Consider the following 17264-nt stretch of genomic DNA (forward strand, 5'->3'; position numbering starts at 1 on the left):
ATTAAACAAGGTGTGCCTGCACTCAAAAGACAGGAAAGCAGACACTTGAACAGGTATTTGCACACCAGTGTTCACAGCATCATTATTCACAATTGCCAAAGGATAGAAGCAACCCAAGTGTCCATCAACCAATGAATGGACAAATAAACGTGGTATATACTCATGGCATCTTTTTTTTTTTAACTTTGTTTATTCTATAATATAACATATATACAAAGCAAAGAAAGAAAAAAGCAATAATTTTCAAAGTACTCTTCCACAAGTAGTTACAGGACAGATCCCAGAGTTTGTCATGAGTACCATACCATCCTCTCAGATTTTTCCTTCTAGCTGCTCCAGAATACAGGAGGCCAGAAGGAATCACAATCAACTTTTTTTCCTTCTTTTTTGTGAAAAATAACAAATATACAAAAAAGCAATAACTTTCACAAAAAAGCACAACAATTAGTTGTAGAATAGATTTCAGAGTTTGGTATGCATTACCATTCCACAGCTTTAGGTTTTTACTTCTAGCTGCTCCAAGATACTGGAGACTAAAAGAAATATCAGTTTAATGATTCAGCAATCATATTTGTTTGTTAAGCCCTACCGTCTCTGTATAACTCCACCATCACCTCTGATCTTTCTTGCCTACTCTTTAAGAGTATTTGGGCTATGGCCATTCTAACTTTTTCATGTTGGAAGGGACTGTTAGGGTAGGAAGATGGAACTAGTTGATGTTCTGGAGAGGTTGGGCCCTCTAAGTTCCAGGACTTATCTGGTCTAGGTATCTGGACCCATCTGGAGATTGTAGGTTTCTGGAAAGTTACCCTAGTGCACAGGACCTTTGTAGAATCTTATATATTGCCCTAGGTGTTCTTTAGGATTGGCTGGAATGGTTTTAGTTGGGGTTTGGCAAATTATAATAGGTAGTAATGTCTAACCGAAGCTTGCATAAGAGTGACCTCCAGAGTAGCCTCTTGACTCTATTTGAATTCTTTCTGCCACTGATACTTTATAAGTTTCACTTCTTTTCCCTCTTTTGGTCAGGATGAAATTGTTGATCTCACAGTGCCGGATTTATCCCTGGGAGTCATTTCCAATGCCACCAGGGAGACTTTCACCCCTGGATATCATGTCCCACATAGAGGGGTGGGCAATGGTTTCGCTTACAGAGTTGGGCTTAGAGAGAGTATATACTCACTGCATCTTGATTGCCTGAAACTACTTATGGCAGTGTGTTCTCTTGAGTGGGAAATGTCAATTATATACACTAGAGTTTTAGACTATGTTTACCTTTCTTTAAGATTTAACATTTAAAAATAAAAATTTCCTTTTCCTGGTTCACAAGTGTCATGTCATTATATCATGATACACAAAACTAAGTGTCCTCCATTTCATTAAAAATGAAAAGTGTTTCCTCATGTACTTTAGAACATGTTGTCTTTGAACTGAAAAATACTCCAAAGGCAATTTAGGCCAAATAAAAGGAAAACGAGGTCCAGCAGGCAGAGCTACATGAGAATGACTCTGGGAGACCTTCCCAGGTTACTTATAGACTTTTGGGACCAGAGCCCCATTTTTACTTCCTATGGGACCAATGGCTTCTTTCCCTGGTAAGGAAAGCTAAAACTTCCCAGGACACAGCAGACATTGGCTGGCAGATAGTGGCCATGAAAGGGCTCACCTAATACAATTGAAGAAGAAATTTTTTAATATATCTGCCTGAATCACTTTGGGAAAAATTCTGGAAATTTCTTTATACACTGAATATACACCCACCCTATGACCTAGCAATTCCACTCCTAGGTGTCCTAGGTGTTTGCCCAAGAGAAGTGGCAGCAGATGTCTACAAAAAGCCTTGCACAAGAATGGCTGCAGCAGTTGATTCCTAAAAGCCCCAAACTGGAAGAAGCCCAGGTGTCTCTCAACTGGCTAAATGAATGGTGGTATATTCACTCCAGAGATTTTGTTCAGCAATAACAATCAATTACTGATACAATCAGCAATATGGGAGAAACTCAAAAACATTATGCTGAGTGACACTGTATGACTCCATTCATGTGAGGTTCTAGAACAGGCAAAACAATCTATGGTGGGATAAAATTAAAACAACAGCTTTGTCTGGGGGAAGGAGGAAAGATTGACTGAGACCATCACTATCTAGAGAGGCATTTGTTAACATAGGTGTATGCAGTTGCCAAAACTAATGAAATGGTACTTTTAAGATGTCATTGAAATTTTTGTATTACGATAATACAAATTACATACAAAACTGTACAAAAATATATACAACATAAAATTTCCCATTTTAACACTTTCAAGTATATAATTCAGGGGTATGAATTACATACCCAATGTTGTGCTACCATCATCATATTCCATTTTCAAAACTTTTTCACCATGCCAAATTGAAACTCTGAGCCCATTAAAGCATTAACACCCTTCCCAGTCTTGTAAATTGGCTTGTGTGGGTTCCAACTTTCATAATTTAGCCAGCCTAACAATGAGCCTAAAGAACAACCCAAGAAGAAAGTCTAGTCTTTGCTGAACATGCATCTTGTTTTGGGCATGTAGATGTGACCTTAGAAATTCCCCTATTAGAAATCCCCCCTTCTCCCAGATGCTATTTTATGTCTTCAAGCTGGCAATCCTTCACCTTAGGTTTTGAAATTGGATTGTTTCTTACATTGTTTTTGTTCTGTGAGCTGCTTCTACCTCAAGAAAAAGTTCTAGGAAGGCAGGACCAATTTGAGTGCCCTGGTTCAGTCATTCAAGCTTCCACCAGACAGAGTGGTACAAACATACATGCCTTCCAGCATGCCTATAAGGTTGCTCTGCTTCTTCCAGAGATGGGACAATGGACCTGCACAGGGAGCCTGAGCTGGCTCCACACTAAGCTGGGGAAACTTTTATATCGCCTTTTCCTTGAGTCAGTGTTCACCCAGTCACTGTCAATCCTTTGTTTTCTGAACCTCTGAGACAGATGTTTCTCCCAGTTTTTGCTTTTTGTTTAAAAATTCTGTGGGGGAACAACCTCCTGGAACATCTCACTCTGTTATCCTAGTGACATCACTTCTTCATTAAATTTTACTTTAAAAAAAGAATCACAAAATTATTTTGAACTCAACTTAATGAATGCATGAAGTATTTAGGGATGAAGTTACTGATGCTTGTAACTTCCATTCATCTCATTGCTTTGAAATTAATCAAAACATAAGATAGATTGATAGATAGATAGATGGGTGAATAGATATGTGACAAGACAAATATAGCAAATGTCAATTATAAAGTTGTAAGTGTTAGATACATTGGTGTTTATTGTGGAATTCTTTCAATTTTTTTGAAATATTGAAAAGTTTCACAATTAAATATGGTGAAAATTTACCTCTGAAATGTCTAAATTAAAAAGAGAAGATGGGGCGGTACAATGGTGGCTCGGTGGCAATAGCCATGCTGGAGACCCGGACTCGATTCCGAGTGCCTGCCCATGCGAAAAGAAAACAACAACAACAAAAAAAAAAAGGTAGAAAAAAGAGAAGATGCTACTTCTAATAGAGTGGAACTCAGGTATTGTGATAGACATTAACAGCTCACATAACAGCCCATAATGGCCCACATAACAGCCATTGCCCTCCCCCTTCTTTCTTTTTGACACAGCCTAATTGCCACTGAAAAGGCTTAAATTGATAACAAAGCTTTCCTGGCATCCATTGCAGCTAGGCTGTCCACATGACCCAGCACTGGTCAATGAGACATTGGAGAATTCTGCTGGGATTAAGTTCTCTTCTGATTCACCCGCAATGAATAACTAGAATCACGAGGAATCCCTGAAATATTCTTGCTTTCTGTGGTTCATGCCTTTGAACTTTGTCATGTAAGGCCAGGATGTCTGGCACTTCAACTGGCATCTTGAAACCATCAGCTTCTTCTAGTCTGGGAGCAAAAGCCAACAAGATGATGGATCACAGGATGGAAAGAGCCTGGGTCCCCTATGACATCACTAAGTTGCTGAACCAATGCTGCCTAACTCCAATGTCATGTTACATGTAATGATGAATGCTTTTAAATAAAGTTGCTGATGGTCAAATATTTTACTTTCAACTAAAAATATTTAAAAAGACACGACTCTTAAAAATATGTGGTGGTCACAGAAGACCTAAATAGATGGAAGGGCATACCGTGTTCATGGATTGGAAGACTAAATATAGTTAAGATGTCAATCCTACCTAAATTGATTTACAGATTCAATGCAATACCAATCAAAATCCCAACAACTTATTTTTCAGAAATAGAAAAATCAATAAGCAAATTTATCTGGAAGGGCAGGGTGCCCCGAATTGCTAAAAACATCTTGAGGAAAAAAAACGAAGCTGGAGGTCTCACGCTGCCTGACTTTAAGGCATATTATGAAGCCACAGTGGTCAAAACAGCATGGTATTGGCATAAAGATAGATATATCGACCAATGGAATCGAATAGAGTGCTCAGATATAGACCATCTCATCTATGGACATTTGATCTTCGATAAGGCAGTCAAGCCAACTCACCTGGGACAGACCAGTTTCTTCAATAAATGGTGCCTAGAGAACTGGATATCCATATGCAAAAGAATGAAAGAACACCCGTATCTCACACCCTATACAAAAGTTAACTCAAAATGGATCAAAGATCTAAACATTAGGTCTAAGACCATAAAACAGTTAGAGGAAAATGTAGGGAGATATCTTATGAAACTTACAATTGGAGGCAGTTTTATGGACCTTAAACCTAAAGCAAGAGCACTGAAGAAAGAAATAAATAAATGGGAGCTCCTCAAAATTAAACACTTTTGTGCATCAAAGAACTTCATCAAGAAAGCAGAAAGACAGCCTACACAATGGGAGACAATATTTGGAAACGACATATCAGATAAAGGTCTAGTATCCAGAATTTATAAAGAGATTGTCCAACTCAACAACAAAAAGACAGCCAACCCAATTACAAAATGGGAAAAAGACTTGAACAGACACCTCTCAGAAGAGGAAATACAAATGGCCAAAAGGCACATAAAGAGATGCTCAATGTCCCTGGCCATTAGAGAAATGCAAATCAAAACCACAATGAGATATCATCTCACACCCACCAAAATGGCCATTATCAACAAAACAGAAAATGACAAGTGCTGGAGAGGATGCGGAGAAAGAGGCACACTTATCCACTGTTGGTGGGAATGTCAAATGGTGCAACCACTGTGGAAGGCAGTTTGGCGGGTCCTCAAAAAACTGAATATAGAATTGCCATACGACCCAGCAATGCCATTGCTAGGTATCTACTCAAAGGACTTAAGGGCAAAGACACAAATGGACATTTGCACACCAATGTTTATAGCAGCATTATTTATAATTGCAAAGAGATGGAAACAGCCAAAATGTCCATCAACAGACGAGTGGCTAAACAAACTATGGTATATACATACGATGGAATATTATGCAGCTTTAAGACAGAATAAACTTATGAAGCATGTAATAACATGGATGGACCTAGAGAACATTATGCTGAGTCAGCCTAGCCAAAAACTAAAGGACAAATACTGTATGGCCCCACTGATGTGAACCGACATTAGAGAATAAACTTGGAATATGTCATTGGTAACAGAGACCATCAGGAGTTAGAAACAGGGTAAGATAATGGATAATTGGAGCTGAAGGGATACAGACTGTACAACAGGACTAGATACAAAAACTCGAAAATGGACAGCACAATACTACCTAATTGTAATGTAATTATGTTAAAACACTGAATGAAACTGCATCTGAGCTATAGTTTTTTTTTGTTTTGTTTGTTTTATATATATTTTTTGTATTTTGTATTTTTATTTTTTTCTCTATATTATCATTTTATTTCTTTTTCTGTTGTCTTGCTATTTCTTTTTCTAAATCGATGCAAATGTACTAAGAAATGATGATCATACATCTATGTGATGATATTAAGAATTACTGATTGCATATGTAGAATGGAATGATTTCTAAATGTTGTGTTAGTTAATTTTTTTAATTAATAAAAAAAAATATATATATATATGGTGGGAAGTTCATGTTAGTGTCTTAATTAGAAGGGATCAGTTTCCTATCTGTCTCGGTTTGCTAAAGCTGCCAGAATGCAATATACCAGAAATGGATTGGCTTTTATAAAAGGGATTTATTAAGTTATAAGTTACAATTCTAAGGCCATGAAAATGTCTAGATTAACACATCAACTATAGGATACCCTCAATCAAGAAAGGTCAATCCCATCTGGGGTTTCTCTGTCACATGAAAAGGGATATGGCCATGTCTGCTGTCCGTTTGCCCCCAAATTTCATTTCTTTCAGCTTCTGTTTCCAGTGACTTTCATTCTAAGTGTCTGTGTGCCTTCACTTAGCTTCTCTGGGGCAGACTCTAGATTTCATCCTTTAGTTTAGCATCTCTAAACACCAGTGTCTTGGTTTCAACTCTCCAGGCACCTGAACTCTCTGCTTTTTATGTCAGCTCTTTTGAGGACTCCAGTAAACTAATTAAGACCCACCTTGAATGGGCAGGGTCACATCTCCATATACTCAAAAGATCACACTCACAATTGGATGGATCACATCTCCATAAAAGCAACCTAATCAGAAGATCCCACTCTAAGCAATAGGTCTGCCCCCACAAGACTGGATTAGGATTGAAAGAGCATGGCTTTTCTGAGATACATAACAGCTTCAAACCAGCGCACCATCTAATATAAGAAGTCCTCCTACAACTTCTTTGACAGGTTGTGCTTGAACTAGCTGCTTAGACTTTCAAGGACAGAAGGCTCACTGTTTTCCTGGGCAGTGGCCAAGACTACCTTCACTTCCCTTTAACTTGACTAAGCTTTAGACAGACTTCTCCCTAGGCACTTGAACTCCCTCTCACCCTGGCCCTTATGCTATCAAGGTGTGTGAGAAGCTTCTAACCAGGTAGTTCCTAGTTCATTATCTTCTAGGGCTTTTCCTCCTTCAGCCCTTAAAAGCTTGTTATTCCTTGTTTCAATGGAGTTGAGTTCTACTCTCTCTCCCTTACCATAGTAGCTGTGCAGTAAAGGCACCCTTGCCTGTATTAACCAATACAGTTTTTTCTTTGACAGCACTGTAGTTGTCAAATCTCATTTAACAAAAGTCAACCAAAATATACCTCTTAACTACTTCTACCTTTGAGTTCCTTGTTTAAAAACACACACACACACACACAATAATGTTACTCCTTTCTCCATATCCCATATATCTGGAAGGATCCAACAAATATCTGAAAATGATTCCTTCATATTTTTTTTGCATTATCTCCTGAAGATTTAACATTCCCAGTTGTTGTGTTGTTGTTGTTGTTTTAACTATTTCTTATGGGACACTGTTTTAAAATATTTTGATATCCTAGTCACCCTCTAGTTTATGCCAGTTTGTTTTTAAAAATTGTATCTAGAACTGAACACAACACTCCAGATGAAGTCTAGGAAGGACATGGTAAACTAGGATTCAACTAGGATTAAGCTTAAGATTACCTAGGAATGTCATCAAACATCTAAATCATAAACTAGAGTCTGCAATATGTCCAGTTCTTTTCTGTCCTGTACTCATGAAATAGGTGTTTTTTAAACTAAAAGCATTTTTTCTTATGATTTTAATTCATGCTCTCTCCCTGGAAATTTTTGTGATTCTTTGCTTTTGTCATCCTGCATATAAACCATCCTTCTCAGCTTGACACCCAGTTATTTAATGAGCCTACCTAATAGATTTTCATCTAAATCCTTGATTAAAATGTAGAACAAGAGCCCCAAGTTACATCATCGGGAACTTATCTGCAGTTTCACACTAATCAATCAATCCTTTTTGGGTACAGTTGTTCAACCCACTGAAGTAATATAAAATGTTATTAGCTAGGCACAATTAGTACTCAGAAAAAGCCACTTCAAGAAAATCCATTTAAAATTGAAAAACAATCTAGTAAATATTGAAAATAATACTTGATTGGAGTTCATCTTAAAACCAACAGTTTTGCAGATAAATCCATTTTGCCTCAAGGTTAATATACATCCATTCTTTATTTTTTTTAAAAAAACTTTTTTTTATTGTATAATATAATATACATACGAAGCAAAGAAAGAAAAAGCAACCGTTTTCAAAGGACTTTTCAACAAGTAGTTACAGGACAGATCCCAGAGTTTGTCATGGGCTACCATACCATCATCTTAGATTTTTCATTCTAGCTGCTCCAGAATATAGGAAGCTAGAAGGAATAAATATTTTTTTATCATCACAATTGCCTTTTTTTTTCTTTTTTGTGAAAAATAACATATATACAAAAAAGCAATAAATTTCAAAGCACAGCACAATTAGTTGTAGAACAGATTTTAGAGTTTGGTGTGAGTTACAATTCCACAATTTTAGGCTTTTACTTCTAACTGCTCCAAGATACTGGAGACTAAAAGAAATACCAATTTAATGACTCAGCAATCATATTTGTTTGTTAAATCCTACCTTTTCTGTATAACTCCCCCATCACCTTTGATCTTTCTATCCCACTCCTTAGGGGTATTTAGGCTATGGCCATTCTAACGTTTTCATGTTGGAAGGGGCTGTCAATAATATGGGGTAGGGAGATGGAACTATCTGATGCTACAGAAGCTGGGTCCTCTATATCTCAGTACTCATCTGGTCCAGGGACCCATCTGGAGGTTGTAGGTTTCTGGAAAGTTACTCTAGTGCATGGGACCTTTGTAGAATCTTATATATTGCCCTAGGTGTTTTTTAGGATTGGCTGGAATGGTTTTGGTTGGGATTTGGCAAATTATTATCACACATTCATTCTGAGAATGAAAAAAGAATAACTCAAGTTGTGAATTTTTTTTGAAGGGGAGTTGGAATTTTTTTTGACAAAATTGTATGAGAGCCCAATATGACAGTCTTCATTTTACTTTGGACTTTCAGATAGCAATCATAATGATGGTCATTTTTGCAAATATAGTCAAAGGCTTTTTAATTTTCCAAAGGTCATCACTTTTCCTTATATAGCCAATGAATTCACAGAGGTCCTTTGACATCTTCATTAATTTTTTCCTCCTCAATGAATGAATCTGCCTCTCCTAGATCCTCCTTTGTCTTTTTTTCACAAAAGGAAGCATTTATTTGAGGTTTAACATGAAATCATACAAATAAAATTTGTACAAACAAATCCACACCGAGGTATAACACAGACAGCAAAGGACAAAAAACCAAAGAGAACGAAATGGCAGCATATACAGTTGGACAGTTATGTCTTGTTCACTAAAAAGTCTTTTACAAAATAATTATCTTAGATCAACAGAAGATCAATCTTCAACATCGTTGTATTAGTTAGGGTTCTCTAGAGAAACAGAATCAACAGGGAACACTTGCAAATATAAAATTTATGAAAGTGTCTCACGTGACCGTAGGAATGCAGAGTCCAAAATCCACAGGGCAGGCTGCGAAGCCGATGACTCCAATGGATGGCCTGGATGAACTCCACAGGAGAGGCTCACCAGCCAAAGCAGGAATGGAACCTGTCTCCTCTGAGTCCTCCTTAAAAGGCTTCCCATGATTGGATTTAGCATCACTAATTGCAGAAGACACTCCCTTTTGACTGATTACAAATGGAATCAGCTGTGGATGTAGCTGACGTGATCATGACCTAATCCTATGAAATGTCCTCATTGCAACAGACAGGCCAGCGCCTGCCCAATCAGATGAACAGGTACCACAACTTGGCCAAGTTGACACCTGTCCCTAACCATGACAATCGTCTTGCAAGATGGGTTACTTTAGCATTTCCTCCTGTTTTCTCCAAGGTCTTCCTTTAACATGGCTGGTAATTGTTTTGGTGATTGCCACCCTCTCACGATGCCTTGCCATTTGTGCTCTGTTGGCCACTGTAGTCTGTATATCCCTGTCCATATCCATAGTTCCTGTAGTTACACACACCTGCCATAGCCACTACAGTTCTGATCACCACCATAGGCACCACTGTAATTTCCCTGTCCTTGATCCATAATTGTTATTGAATCCTTGGTTCCGGTTTTGGCTCTGACCTCATCCACGACCCCTAGTACTACCTTGGCCAGTAGCTGCAGTTCCTCTTCTCCTTTCTGTTGTTGCTGTTGCTGCCTATATGTCTCTTTGGATTGCGCGACCTTGATTTCCCACTTCCCAGAATCAATTTGATGATATCTGCTTTCTAGTAATTTCCTTACTGGCTCTTCCTCTGTATATGAGTTAAAACGAAATCCTCTTCTTTCATTTGTCTTTGTATCCATGGGAACATGAATATTTTCAATCTCTCCAAATGTTCCAAAATATTCTTTTATTTGCTCTTCAGAAGTATCCAGACTCAACCCACCCGGAAAAACTTTTGGGGGTAGGGGGTTCTTTCCCTTGTAAAGCCTTCACCCTTTAGGGTCTATTGATTTGCCATCCAGTTTATGTTCTTTCAGTTCTAAAACCTTATCAACACTAGCATCTTTGAAAAGCAGAAATCCAAATCCTTTTGATCTTCCAGTGACAGAATCTGTTTTACTTGTGCAGTCTACAACCTCTCCAAATCGAGACAAAGTCAGATCTTTCTTGCTTGTATCCTAGCTCAAGCCTCCAATAAACATTTTACCATCATCCTACTGATTCTTGCTCGTGTTAATTTTAGATCCCTCTGAGAATTCCTCTATGCGTTCTACTCCTTCACGTCCTCCATGGCGGCGGAGTGGTTGGCAGGGGGATGTTGATGCACAGACCAAGTCCCAGTAGCAGCAGCAGTGGAGCATTGCATGGAGCTGGATTTAAATGGGCAGTGATTTAAAATAAAGGAGGTGGAAGAGGCCTCCTTTGTTTTTTACTTTGAGTTTCATTCAAGAGTTCTCCAAAAGACTTCTTGAAATCCTAGGTCTTTTGTAAGATTTATAATTTCAATTTGCAATGGATTTGAATTCCTATACATAGGATAGCTCTTAAAATGTGTTCTGGATCTAGATCATCTAAGTTCAAATCCTATTCTGACACTCACTTGACCTTGGGGATGTTAGATCACTTTTCTATGCCTTGATGTCATTGCAAAGTGGGTTAATAGCAATGTTTACCTCATATGGTTTTAAGGAGGATTAAATGAGTGCATATAGGTAAGCACATGAAACAGTGCCCAGTACCTAGTAAGCATTCTATTATATGGCACCCATATTTATTATTGTTTTGTACAAGACAATCAGCCAGCTACCCACAAAGAAATTGTCACCTTGGACTGGGACAGATGCTGATGTTAAGTGAGGAGGCATACTTGAATGTAACTGTCTTAGTTTTAAAATTCACTCATTTAGACGGGTTCATGGATTGAAAGACTAAATATAGTTAAGATGTCAATTCTACCTAAATTGATTTATAAATTCAAAGCAATACCAATAAAAATCTCAAAAATTTACTTTGCAGAAATAGAAAAACCATTAACCAAATTCATCTGGAAGAGCAGGGTGCCCCAAAGAGCTAAAAATATCCTGAGAAAGAAAAATGAAGTGGGCGGTCTCATACTACCTGACTTTAAGGTGTATTACGAAGCTACAGTGGTCAAAACAGCATGGTACTGATATAAAGAGAGATAAACTGGCCAGTGGAATCTAATCTATGGATAATCGATCTTTAATAAGGCAGTCAAGCCAACTCACCTGGGACATAACAGTCTCTTCAATAAAATGGTGCTTGGAGAACTGGATATCCACATGCAAAAGAATGAAAGAGGATCCATATCTCATACCCTATACAAAAATTAACTCAAAATGGATCAAAGACCTAAACATTCAAACTATGACCATAAAACTTTTAGAAGAAAATGTAGATAAATATCTTATAAAACTGGAATAGGAGGTGGTTTCCTAGATCTTACACCCAAAGCACTGAGCATTGAAGAAAAAATGATAAATGGAAACTCCTCAAAATTAAACATGTTTGTCCATCAAAGAACTTTGTCAAGAAAGTAAAAAGACGGCCAACACAATGGGAGATAGTATTTGGAAATAACATATCATATAAGGGTTTAGTATCCAGAATATATAAAAAGATTGTTCAACTCAACAACAAAAAGACAAACAACCCAATTACAAAATGGGCAAAAGCCATGAACAGATACTTCTCAGAAGAGGAAATACAAATGGCTAAAAGGCACATAAAAAGATGCCCCATTTCACTGGCTATTAGGGAAATGCAAATCAAAACCACATTGAGATATCATCTCACACCCACCAGAATGGCCAATTTCAATAAAACATAAAAAGACAAGTTCTGGAGAGGATGTGGAGAAAGAGGCACACTTATCCACTTCTGGTGGGAATGTAAAATGGTACAATCGCTGTGGAAGGCAGTTTGGCAGTTCCTCAGGAAGCTAAGTATAGAATTGCCATATGATCCAGAAATACCATTGCTAAGTATCTATTCAGAGGGCATGAGGGCAAGGATGCTAATGGACCTTTGTACACCAGTGTTTACAGCAGCATTATTTACAATTGCCAAGAGATGGAAACAGCTAAAATGTCCATCAACAGACAAGTGGCTAAACAAGATGTAGTATATACATATGATGGAATATTACGCAGCTGTAAGACAGAATAAAGTCATAAAGCATGTAACAACATGGATGGACCTTGAGGACATTATGCTGAGTGAGATTAGCAAGAAACAAAGGGCAAATATTGTATGGTCTCACTGATATGAACTAACATTAATGAATGAACTTGGAGAATTTCAGTTAAGAACAGAGGTCATCAGGAATAGAAATAAGATAGATATTGGGTAATTGGAGCTGAAGAGATTCAGATTGTGCAACAGGACTGATTGCAAAAATTCAGAAATGGATAGCACAATACTACCTGATTGTAGCACAATAATGTAAGTACACTGAATGAAACTGAATGTGAGAGTGATAGAGGGAGGAGGGCTGGGGGCACATATGAAACCAGAAGGAAGATACATCGTAAACACTGAGATGGTATAATCTACGAATGCTAGAGTGTACAATGATAGTGACTAAACATACAAGCTAAAAAATGTTTCTGCATGAGGAAGAACAAATGAATGCCAATATTGCAGGGTGTTGAAAATAGATGGTCATGCATATTTTAAAACTTCAACTTCTGTGTGAGACTAAAGCAAAAAATGTTTATTTGGTACAAAATTTATATTTTGACTAGTGCATTTCCTAATGTAACTTATATGAACAGGTTAATTGAACACCCTAAGTACACGGAACCTTGAATAGGGCATGAGATTTTGTAGGATTGCCCAGTGTGATGCCCCTGATAAATCCCAAGGTGATTTGAACTGTGAATAAAGAAGTATTTGCAAAATCCCCTTGAGGGAATGGTAAGAAAGGGGGAAATTTCGACTTCCCCATTTGAAGAATTCTTGATATTCTTGCAAGCAGTGGAGACAACCAAATCAATATGCTGAGCTCTTAATCTTGGGGGTTGTTCATATGAAATTTATCACCACAAAGGATAGGCTAGACTTACTTAAAATTAGTCCTAGGGTGCATGGGTAACTCAGTGGTTAGAATGCCTGCATTTCATATAGGGACCCGGGTTTGATTCCTGGACCATGTATCCAAAAAAAAAAAAAAAGAACATTAAGCCTAAGAGTCACCTCCAGAGAACCTCTTTTGTTGCTCAGATGTGGCTTCTCTCTCAGCCAACATGGCAAGCAAACTCACTGCCCTCCCCCTCTCAAGTCAGTGGGACATGACTCCCAGGGATGTAAACTTCCCTGGCAATGTGGGACAGAATTCCTAGAATGAGCTGGGACTTAGCATGAAGGGATTAAGAAACCTTCCAGCTGAAAAGGGGAAGAGAGAAATGAGACAAAATAAAGTGTCAGTGGCTGAGAGATTTCAACAGAGTCAAGAGGTTATCCAGAGGTTATTCTTATGCATTTTATAGATATCCCCTTTTTAGTTTAAGATGTATTACAGAGGCTAGAGGGAACCGCCTGAAAATGTAGAGCTGTGCTCCAGTAGCCATGTTTCTTGAAGATGATTGTATAATGATATAGCTTTCGCAATGTGACTGTATTGACTGTGAAAACCTTATGTCTGATGCTCCTTTTATCTACGGTATGGACAGATGAGTAAAACATATGGATTATAAATAAATAATAAGGGGAACAAATGTTAAAATAAATTGAGTAGATTAAAATACTAGTGATCAGTGAAAGGGAGTGGTAAGGGTATAGAAAAAAAAATATGGGGAACAGAGGTTAAAATATATTGGGTAGATGAAAATACTAGTAGTCAATGAGAGGGGTAAGAGGCATGGTGTATATGAGTTTTTCTTTTTCCTTTTTATTTATTTTTCTGGAGTGGTGCAAATGTTCTAAGAAATGATCATGTTGATGAACATACAACTACGTGATGATATTGTAAGCCATTGATTATATACCAAGACATATACTTATTCTACCAAGAAGAATGTTTGTTTTTGTACGTTGTTATATTTCGTCAATAAAAAATATTTTAAAAAATTGAAGCAAAAAATGTTTTGTTTTGTCAATGAAAATATAAAAATAAATAAAAATTCATTCATTTAGAAAACACTCCTTAGAAAAGATTTCTGGTCTATAGTTTATTGAGGTCTCCCAGGTGAATACTTGGATATGGAGAACCCCCAGAACCGCTCAGTGCACATTCCTCTGTGCACAGGATGTCACAAGAGACTTTCGGCAAGTGCCCTGATAAAATAAGTAATTTCTGACTATGGTATGTTCCTGACCTTCCAGTCGAATGCTACAAAATGGAAACAAGGTTGGCTGGCATGAGCTCAGGTTTCAGGGAACTCATGATAGTACCTAGCAGTCACCACTGCGTGTAGCAAATATGCACAAAACCCCTTTAATCATCCACTCTGGAGTTTTGCTGAAGCTCAACATTAAACTTAGGCATGGCCTAATCCATAAGTCACTTTTCCTGTTGTGTTAGAAAATCTGGAACTCATTTGCCCATCTCCGGTCTTTTGCTGTCTTTAATCCCCCCTCATTTCTCCCAGGTCAGCCAGTCTTTCAGGACTCAGGGGTGTCATTTATTTAAGCCAACAGTCCAGCTCTCATTTTAAGCACTTAGATGCTCTCTTTGCATCTGTCTTGGGTTGAAGATCACTCTGCTTGAGAGAGAAGAAAAAAGCTGGCTCAACGCTGTCTCATCATATACGTTACACTTTATTCATTTACACTGATTACCTTTCTTCGTGTCTTTCCTGGTTCCGCTATGCAAAATTTTATTCCCTGCCACAAATATCCTTTATACTGCAAAATCCCATTAAGCAGATATTAGCTTAAATTCAATACTGCACTATCCAAGGCTGCATCAATTCCTTTGCTGATTATAGGATTCACTGATATTATTTCATAAATATATTTAGGGATTGCAAATACAATTCTCTGGTTTTTCCCTACTTCCTTGAGTTTGGAACTAATATTGAGTCCTTGTCATATACTACAAACAATATTTTTAAAGGTATAAGTATCAGAAAAGATATAAAACATGTACTTAGACTTTTAAAAAATATATTTTTATTTAGGTATCTTCACACATCATACAGTCCATCCAAAGTATACAATCAATGGCTCACAATATTGCCACATAGTTGTGTATTCATCACCATGATCATTTTTAAAGAATTTGTATCACTCCAGAAAGAGAAATAAAAAGGGAAAAAATCCATACATCCCATATCACTTACCCTTCCTTCTCACTGACCTCTAGTATTGCAATAATCCTTTTTTTTTTTTTACCCCATATCCTTCCCCCACTCATTATTTTTTTTTTTTCCTCATCTGTCCATACACTGGATAAAGGGAGGATCATGCACAAGGTTTTCACAATCACATGGTCACATTGTAAAAGCTATGCAGTTATACAGTCATCTTCAAGAATCAAGGCTCCTGGAACACAGTTCAACAGTTTCAGGTACTTCCCTCTAGCCACTCCGATACACCATAAACTAAAAAGGGATATCTATATAATACATAAGAATAACCTCCAGCAGCACTATTTACAATTGCAAAGAGATAGAAACAGCCAAAATGTCCATCAACAGACGACCGGCTGAACAAACTGTGGTATATACATACAATGGAATATATTATGCAGCTTTAAGACAGAATAAACTTATGAAGCATGTAATAACATGGATGGACCTAGAGAACCTTATGCTGAGTGAGACTAGCCAAAAACTAAAGGACAAATACTGTATGGTCCCACTGATGTGAACAGACATTAGTGAATAAACTTGGAATATGTCATTGGTAACAGAGACCATCAGGAGATAGAAATAGGGTAAAATATTGGGTAATTGGAGCTGAAGGGATACAGACTGTGCCCTGTCTGGATGCAAAAACTCAGAAATGGACAGCACAATACTACCTAACTGTAATATAATTACGTTAAAACACTGAATGAAGCTGCATGTGATAATGATAGAGGGAGGAGGGCTGGGGACATAAATGAAATCAGAAAGATAGATGTTAAAGATTGAGATGGTATAATCTAGGAATGCCTAGAGTGTATAATAATAGTGAAATGTAAAATGTACAAATTTTAAAAATGTTTTTGCATGAGGAAGAACAAAGGAATGTCATTATTGCAGGGTGCTGAAAATAGATGGTAATTAATATTTTAAAATGTCACCTTACGTGTGAGACTAAAGCAAAAAATGTTTCTTTGTTACAAAATTTATATTTTGACTAGTGCATTTCCTAATATAACTCATGTAGATAGTTTGATTGAACGCCATAAGTACGTGGAATCTCAGGTAGGACATGAGATTTTGTTGGTTTGTCCAGAGTGATGCCCCGATGAATCCCAGAGTGATTCGATCAGTGAGTGGAAAAGTATTTGCAAAGCCCCCTTCGGGGAATGGTGAGAACGGGGAGAAATTCAACTTCCCCAAGTTGAATTCTTGATATTCTCACAAGCAGTGTGGACAACCAAAGCTATAGGCTGAGCCCCCAGTCTTGGGGTTTGTTCATATGAAACTTAACCCCACAAAGGATAGGTCAAGTCTACTTAAAATTCAGGCCTAAGAATCACCCCCAAGAAAGCCTCTTTTGCTGCTCAGATGTGGCCTCTTTCTCCAGCCAACACGATGAGCAGTCTCACCACCCTCCCCCTCTCTGCATGGGACATGACTCCCAGGGGTGTGGACCTTCCTGGCAACGTGGGACAGAGATCCTGGAATGAGCTGAGACTCAGCATCAAGGGATTGAGAAAAACC

At 37.7% G+C, this 17264-nt stretch overlaps 1 protein-coding gene and 1 pseudogene across 1 annotated transcript in view; both read right to left on the reverse strand.

Annotated features, from left to right (window-relative positions):
* The window catches only part of LOC143662295 (uncharacterized), a 161878-nt gene that overhangs the window by 23102 nt on the left and 121512 nt on the right, over window positions 1–17264 (reverse strand). The gene's annotated exons all lie outside the window — the stretch shown is intronic.
* Window positions 10063–17264, reverse strand: part of LOC143662770 (heterogeneous nuclear ribonucleoprotein D-like pseudogene) — a 31523-nt pseudogene continuing 24321 nt past the window's right edge.

Source organism: Tamandua tetradactyla, chromosome 18, assembly GCF_023851605.1.
Source record: "Tamandua tetradactyla isolate mTamTet1 chromosome 18, mTamTet1.pri, whole genome shotgun sequence".
Classification (NCBI taxonomy): domain Eukaryota; kingdom Metazoa; phylum Chordata; class Mammalia; order Pilosa; family Myrmecophagidae; genus Tamandua; species Tamandua tetradactyla.